General features: G+C 31.5%; 1 pseudogene; it reads right to left on the reverse strand.

Moving 5' to 3' along the window:
• Positions 1–500: 500 nt before the first annotated feature.
• On the reverse strand, positions 501–8,309 carry LOC145977302 (uncharacterized; annotated as a pseudogene).
• Positions 8,310–8,706: the final 397 nt, after the last annotated feature.

Raw genomic sequence — 8,706 nt, forward strand, 5'->3', positions numbered from 1 at the left:
CACTCCGCCATACATACATCGCGTGTAGCAATCAGCTGATTGCAACGTCGGACGGCCGGCGATCCGGAACAACTTTTCATTATTAAAATAACGTTATTTTAAGGAACACGTATTTCTGACGTAATTCTAAGACATTTTCTTCTTTACCAAAATTTTATTTAAAGCATAATTTTATGTTATAAGATAAAATAGTTAGCGACTCATGCGGTGATAATCACCCGTCGGGCGGTCAGCTGCGCCCGCGCTCGCGGCACGCCGCGCCGCTCCTGCCTGCCTTCTGTACCCGACGCGTGATTTACTAACTATTTTTGCTCATAATTCAAAAACTACGCTTCAAATCAAATTTTGGTAAAGGAAAAATTGTCTTAGAATGGTGTCAGGAATACGTCATTTTAAAGACATAACGTTTTTCAGGATCGCCCTGTATAGTCGACCTAAAACCGGACTTTTGATTGCCTTTTCTTCATCGTTAGGCATTGATTGTAGTTATCAGTTCTCTTCTACACACTGCCATCATGTGGTTTACGCCATGGTGCATTTGCAAGCCAAGTACTAGCAACTTTGTCACATACTGTCAAATCTTTTGCTTCAAAGCGTGTCATTAGAGCACCTAAACATTCAAACAAAAAGTATATAAAATAAAAATATAAATAAGTATGACAAAATAAATTACGTGTACGTATAGTTCTTAATACAAAATAAATCAAAAATAAAAATGACGTGTATTACCTAAGAAACAAAATGGAATATTAACAACAATAAATTCTTACCTTGTACTAGTTCCCATATCTTAAGATCTTTAAATCTTTGTTTTCCTCGTGTACCGTGGAAATTATAATTGTTAGCTACAGAGTTACTTAAAATTTTTGATAGCAATTTTCTGACAGAATTTTCTATGCTTTTTGGGTCAATAAATTTTGCAAAATAAAAGGTCTGGAAATAGAAAATTATTTGTCAAATAAAATAATCATAACTTAAACGTGCACAATAATGTAAACCAGGCCTGTACAACTGAAAAAACATCAATAATGCTGTTTGCCTAGGCAACACGCGATACTAAGAGCATTGGCGGGCACAATTTTCTTCTTTAATAATTTTCTTTTTAAATAAATTGTGTGGTATAAATTGATATAAATTCCGTCTGTAACTTATCTTCTCTTTTGTCATGTTACACTCTTCTCTTCTATATATTATTTTTATCTAAAAATTATCTTTTTTATCTTAAAATTTAATAGCCACGGCCACAAGTATTATTTTTGACTGCCCGCAATTACCCGAGCAACCAGTTGTGCAGTTGGCTTTAAAAAAATATTAATTATATATTATTGATCTAAACTTACCGCTGCTGATAAATTGTTATCTTTAAGAAATTCTTCCATTTGAATCCAATTCATGCTCAGTTTCAACTGGAAAAGATGGGAGATCACTAGGGCGTTTAATAACTTTTTCTCCAGGGAGTAAATAACGGTGCAGTTTTTCTTGATTCATAATAAAAATATCCACTTTGCTGTTAATTTGTTTTATAATTTTCATATTTTCATCTAATTTGTAAATACAATTAGCAAGCATAGTTTGTAGTGATGAATCCTCTGAAATTAATCATAGAAAAAAATGTTATTTTAGAGATATATTATTTAATATTTAAAAAATATATCCAACAGTTATTTTAGTAATATATATTTTTCCATATTAAACATTTTGCTTACTTTCATTTCCTTTACGTGTTACTGGCTGTAATAAACTAGGACTTAAGTGATGAGCGGTATAACTTTCTGTCCCTGAACTTTTTAATGGAGAGGAATTATTATTCTTCCCTGGAGTTTTAAATAAATGACAGTAAGATCCAACAGTTATCTTACAATTAGTAATATATATTTTTCCATATTAAACATGCATTTTGCTTACTTTCATTTCCTTTACGTGTTACTGGCTGTAATAAACTAGGACTTAAGTGATGAGCGGTATAACTTTCTGTCCCTGAACTTTTTAATGGAGAGGAATTATTATTCTTCCCTGGAGTTTTAAATAAATGACAGTAAGATCCAACAGTTATCTTACAATTAGTAATATATATTTTTCCATATTAAACATGCATTTTGCTTACTTTCATTTCCTTTACGTGTTATTGGCTGTAATAAACTACTTAAGTGATGAGCGGTATAACTTTCTGTCCCGGAACTTTTTAATGGAGAGGAATTATTATTCTTCTCTGGAGTTTTAAATAAATGACAATAAGATCTGTTGCTATTGTTACAACAATTTGGACTAAGCATTTGTAACGGAGAACGTAAGCTTCTATCTGAAATAATACTCTTATTAACAGATAATTTTTTACTCAGTTGGATATTATAAATTTATCTACAGTACCATCCTTCTGTGGAGTTTCCTTTCCTTTTAAAGGAGATAGTATAATTGCTTCTTGTATCTCATATATATTTTGTTCTTGTAGAGTTTCTTGCATAGAAGATAAAGCAGCTTTTTCTTCATGTTTATGTAATTTTTCATGTCCATGTTTTTTTAACCTTTCAAATAATTGCGTTCTCTTATCTGACTCTTTATTCTTTTCCCTTATATTTCTGAGAACATTTATAGTGTCTGTATGGCTTTGCTTTGAAGATTCTGAGATTTTAATATTTAACGGTAACTTGGGTTGTTTTATGTGCTGTCTTGTTTTTGACTGCCTTTCTGGTGATAACATGCATGTATTTTTACAAAAAGATGCAGAAATAGAAGGAGGTGGCGCTATCTTTTTTGTATTTTTTGAGACATTAGTATATTTTTTGAATTGTTTTTTGTTGTTTTTTTCAATTGTCTTAGATTTTACGGGACATTTGTTATTGTCTGATTCCTTCTCTGATTCTGATGAATCAAGAAAACAATTTTTCTTTTTCTTTCTCATACCCTTACCAAATTTCTTGTCTGTTTCGTAATTTGAATCATCTATGATTCCCTTACACGAAATTATGGCATTAATGCGTGCATCTATAAAATTAGAAATACAATGTATGGAAAACCGGAATAAAAAGGAATATAAGACATAAATATTTAAGAAAAAATACATAAATATGCTATGATTCCTTTATAAAGAAGCAATAATCACATAAGCAAAGTTTTTGTGTTTTCTGTACTTACCATAAAATTTTCTAATAATTATACGTTCTTCTATCCAATCTGGAGATGCAGGTAATTCTTTTTGGACAAATTTCCCTGCATTACAAGGAGGCCATTTGATTTTTGCTTCCATATTTTCATCTATATCCGTAATCCATTCCGTACGGCCAACGTCATAAAATTCATCATCTTCTTGTGTCAGCTCGCGGCCTTTATGAGTTAAAAATTTGAACACAACAAACTGAAAAAAATGTTAAACATACATTAAAATAAAGCCATATATCGTAAAAGAACAAACATAAAAATGTATATAATTATAAAAATATCGAACCTAAAAGTATAACAATACAGCTGTAATGATGAGAGAAATAATTTTTTTAAAAATATTTTAAACTACTTCAGTAAAGGAATGGTATGCAAAAGAGGAACACAAACAAATGAATTTCCATCTGGCATAAGCCAACAATTTTGCTGCAATATTAGTTAATAAAACGATTCGCTTTTCCATGCTCAAATGTGATACTCGTACTATACCAAGTTCAACTGAAGACAAAGGATATTCATATGCATTTCCAGTTTGAGAAAAAAAATGGCCTACAAAATATATTTGGCCTTGTCTTTGCACAATATTGTGTACAATGGCAATTTCGCCATCAACAGTTTTAAAACATGAATCTTTATTGTTACATTGGAATATGATGTTATTCACTGTAATTTTTTTATACTGGATGCCATTAATGATTTTATTAACAGGATGATTTCTTTGCATAGAAAGAAAAACTTGATTTTCTTCATTTTCAAGAATTACATTTTGTGGTCCTTTTTCTAAGTCACGATAAGCAGCCTGCTGCAATGGTTTATAACCAGAGTGGAGTAATCTTTTTATACCTTGCAATTTATTTTCAAAAACAAATGCGCTAAAGTTTTCCAGATGGCCATGTTGCTGACACTCTTCCTCTAAATGGCACATAGAATGGACATTATAAACTACAAATATTGCACCATAAATAGCAACAGAATGTTTAATGAAGGTCCTTAACAATTGACCTGCATATTTGCAATGAGATTTTACTAAAACAGGGCTGCTTAAGATATATATTCCACAATGTAAAAGAAGAAAATGCTTGTAAATGTTTTCATCCAAATAATCTCTTAGTACTAATATTCCATCATACAACAAGAATCTTCTGAACTCTGTAGCTTTATAAAAAGATATTTCTGCAAGAAATCTTGGAGGTCTATTAAAATCTTGAGGACATGAAGGTTTCAATAATATTAATTCCGAAGAAATAGCTGTAATAGTATTCCGATGCAATTTCCACGGCCCATTGCACATCTTCCAAGTCAAAAGTAATCTCTTTATAACACTTAGGAAAATCAAGTGCATTCCATCAAGACGAAACTGTGATACCAGGCCAGTTCCAATTTTTTCCAATGGTGAGTGACCAGTATGGTGGTATGGTTGCTTTTGATTGTATGATTCATCCGTCCTCAAAGGCTCGTTAAGCTCAACAAAGGTCATCCTATTATCAATATATTCGCCAATGACTTCACATTTTTCACATGCGCAATATCCTACGTGATCTTTACAGCATTTAATTTTTGCGCGAGCTGGGGCATCTAAAATATAATGCCTTATAGAAAATTTGTATCGAATGCCATTACATATGTATCCATTTTCTTGTAAATATTCAATCTCTCTGACAAATGAATGTAAAAAGTCTTGTGTATTAGGATCTTTATTTCCTTTATATATCGAGATAATAAAAGGTTCATTTTTAGACCATACAAGTCTTCCTAGTATAGGCCAAAATTTACTCGAGGAACTTTTGGATATAGGCAGACCATCAATATTAATATCAATCACAATTTTATTGAATCGCTCCAGATAATCATTTAAATTCATGGAGTCTAAATTAAAAATAATACCCTTGTACCAGATTTCACCATCATCGATTTGAATCAATTGTATATTGCGTACAGTGTTCAAAAGAGTTTTGTAAGTAAGGCATAGATTTGGGAATACTGGATGAAGTTTTAAAAGCAATGATTGCAATTTACGCATTGATAACATATCTTCCTCGCATGCCCATTCTTTTATTTTTATAGCAACATATTGGCCTATCTCATTTATATGTAGACAATGTATTTGCTCTTCTTCTATATCTGTTTCATCACTTGAAACCAATTCTTGAACACCTATTCCTTCTGCGTCACTTTCAGTGCAAGTATGAGTAGACTCTGTGTCATGAACGCTGGAATTCTCATTGTCAGAGAAATTTTCGATACTCAGTTCACTATTACTAGCATCATGTCTTAATAGTTCATTATTTTCAAGATTATCACTTTCATTATGATCATCTTCATCATTGTTACAATTAAAAACATTTATGTTATTATCTCCGGTAACATCATTATTTTTATTATGATTAGCATTGATAATATAGCATTCATTGACAATATTTTCACTTTCATTCTCATTCTCGCTATTGCTCTCACTTTCACCATATCGTTTATAAAGAACGGACGCTATTCTTTCCAATTTTGTCCTTTTGGCAATTTCTCTCTCTACCTTGCGATTTAATGCTCTCTTGAAAGCTCGAAAGTTTCTCTTAAAAAAAAAAAATAATAATAATTACAATAATATAAAAGATTTAAAATGATTATAAAATAATAGTAAAATAATAGTTTAAATAGACTGTTAAAGTGTAAAAATAAAATTACATTCTAACAATATAGAAAGTGTAGAGTTAATCACTGTAGCAATCACTACATTTTTTTATAAATATATTATCACAGTACGGTAAAAGTTGCAATAAAATAGACCAGTACTGTCAGTTACTTGCAACTTTCGGCCGGATTTCGTAGCTCACGCCTACCGCTCCCCTCTTACCGCGCGGGCCTTAGCAACCGCGCCACCGAACGCTCGTAACTAAGGAGCGCGGCGGTAAGATCAGGCACGTGCGCGTCACAAATGTAATGTGACAATCTAATAACAAAAAATTATATAAAAAGTATATAAAAAATTATATAAATAATAATAATAAAATTATATAAAAAATAATATATAAAAAATTACATAAATAAATTATATAAATAATAATAATAAAATTATATAAAATATAATATATAAAAAATTATATAAATAACATAATAAGGGGATAATAGATTTCCACATCACCCATGAGGTACTATTGTTGATGCGTTTTTTTTTAAGTGGTTTCCCCAGTAGGCCTATTCCACTAGAGATGACGATATAACAAATAATGATTCGTGTGGGAAGGAAAATTTTATAGAAGTTAATATACGAAGCTAATAAGAAAGTAATATACAAAGTTAATAATATAAAAGCATAGAATGTTAGATGAGCATAGAATTTAAAAATATTAGATAGCAGAAATATTAATTTGATTTTTTAAGCCGTTTACAAGAATTTACGAGAGACGAAATATCGACGGGAATATTAGAAGAACCAGTACGCATTAGCGAAGATAAAGATGCATCACTTAAGCAAGAACGTTTATCAGTTTTTATATATTTTAATTTCGAAAAGGAGCATTCGCATAAATATGTGGAGCCAAACATCGAAAAAATTCGAAGACCAAAATTTATAAGTTTTGGATAATTCGAGATATCTAAAATTTTAAAAAGGTCTATCCCTCTTTCTGACCGCGTTTTGAGAATTAAATCACTTTGCAAATCGCAAAGTTCTTCTTGAAGCTCTAGATTCTGTTCCTCAATTATAACTATAAAAGGATTTTCAAAAAGAATTAGATCTTTTCGAAGTGTTTTGAAATCACTGAAAGGCGTATCAAACTGAGTTATTAATGACTCGATTAAGTGGAGATATGTCTTAAAATTACAATCTTTGCCATGTTCTGTAAAGAGAATTTGGCAAGATGGATAAAAATAAAAGTTATCGTTTTGTAAGTGATTTTTTAATAACACTAATTTTCTACGGAATGAGTCAATATGACTTACTAATTGAGAAATTGTTTGGTTTGGCCTTTGCTGTTTCAGATTTACATTATTTAAATGAGAGGTTAAATCGGTAATAAAAGCTAATTCGGAAAGAAAATCTATATCTTTAAATAAGGGCATAAATTCGTCACATTTTGCTAGAGACATTTCTTGCAAGAAAATGAAGATTTCTTTTCTTAGCGCAAAGAATTTCTCTAAACATTTTCCGGCACTGAGCTACCGAACCTCACAATATAAAGGTATATCTTTATAAATGGCATTATGTTCCTCAAGGAAGGATTGGAATTTTCGATGATTAAGAGACTTATTACCGCCTTTAATTGCATTAACAATTTTGGATATAATTTGCATTGCGGCGCATAATTTAACTGCTTTTCCGCATAATGCTTCTTGGTGTATGATACAGTGAATAACAGGGAACTTTAAATCTCGCTGCTTTATTTGACCGAAGAATCCAATTTTCGAACCTGTCATCGCCTTTGCACCATCAGTTACGATAGCGGAACATTTGGAAAAATCGATATTAAACTTTTTAAGTGTTTGTTCAACGGCTCTGAAAATGTGTATACCGGTTGTTGTATCATACAATGGTACGAAATCTAATAGCTCCTCGACACATGAGAAATCGTTTTGTACTATTCGAGCAAAAATACTCAATTGACTCACGTGTCGATTATCGGTGCTTTCATCGAGACATAATGAGAAATATGAGCACGTTGACAATAAACATTTCAATTTCTCTTCTATGGAAGACGCGATATGAGTGATGCCACTGTATTTCTACTCAGTGGAATACTAGAAGCTTCTGTTAATGTTAAAGAATTTCCGAATGATTTTACAGCCTCGATAAGGCATTCTTTTACAAATTCACCCTCGGTAAATGGTTTGGAATTTTTAGCGATAAGATGCGATATAGAATGTGAAGCAATAATTGCTTTTGCAGAAGATGTAGCGTCATTATCCGTGCCGAAATTTATATTACAATTTTCTCTATATACTAATTTTAATCCTTCTACCAGATTAAGTTTTTCTTGGCCCACATATTTTGAATACTCCTCGAAATGTTTTCCCTTATAATGTTTATCAATAACAAATTTTTTTACAATAGATGGCTCATATCCGCACAAGAGACAAATGGTTTTATTGGAAATGCATGCAAAGAAACTATCTTCCCACACTTTATCATAATGTTGTACGTACCTCTGTTCACCAGCCATCCTTCACGTTTAATAAAATTAAATGTGAAAATAGATGAAAAATATACACAAGAAAACCCTCTTTAACAATATTAAGACGCTAAACACGCAAATTTCACAAGAAACTGTCTGCGCGTCACGTACCGCACACTCGACCGTTAAAAACAAAAGAATATCGCTTATCAGTAATACCCGCGGTACACGACGCGCAGACAGTTTCTTGTGAAATTTGCGTGTTTAGCGTCTTAATATTGTTAAAGAAGGTTTTCTTGTGTATATTTTTCATCTATTTTCACATTTAATTTTATTAAACGTGAAGGATGGCTGGTGAACAGAGGTACGTACAACATTATGATAAAGTGTGGGAAGATAGTTTCTTTGCATGCATTTCCAATAAAACCATTTGTCTCTTGTGCGG

The sequence above is a fragment of the Camponotus vicinus genome, unplaced genomic scaffold (assembly GCF_025532165.1).
Source record: "Camponotus vicinus isolate PSW18456_S1 unplaced genomic scaffold, iyCamVici1.0 SCAF_9, whole genome shotgun sequence".
Lineage (NCBI taxonomy): Eukaryota > Metazoa > Arthropoda > Insecta > Hymenoptera > Formicidae > Camponotus > Camponotus vicinus.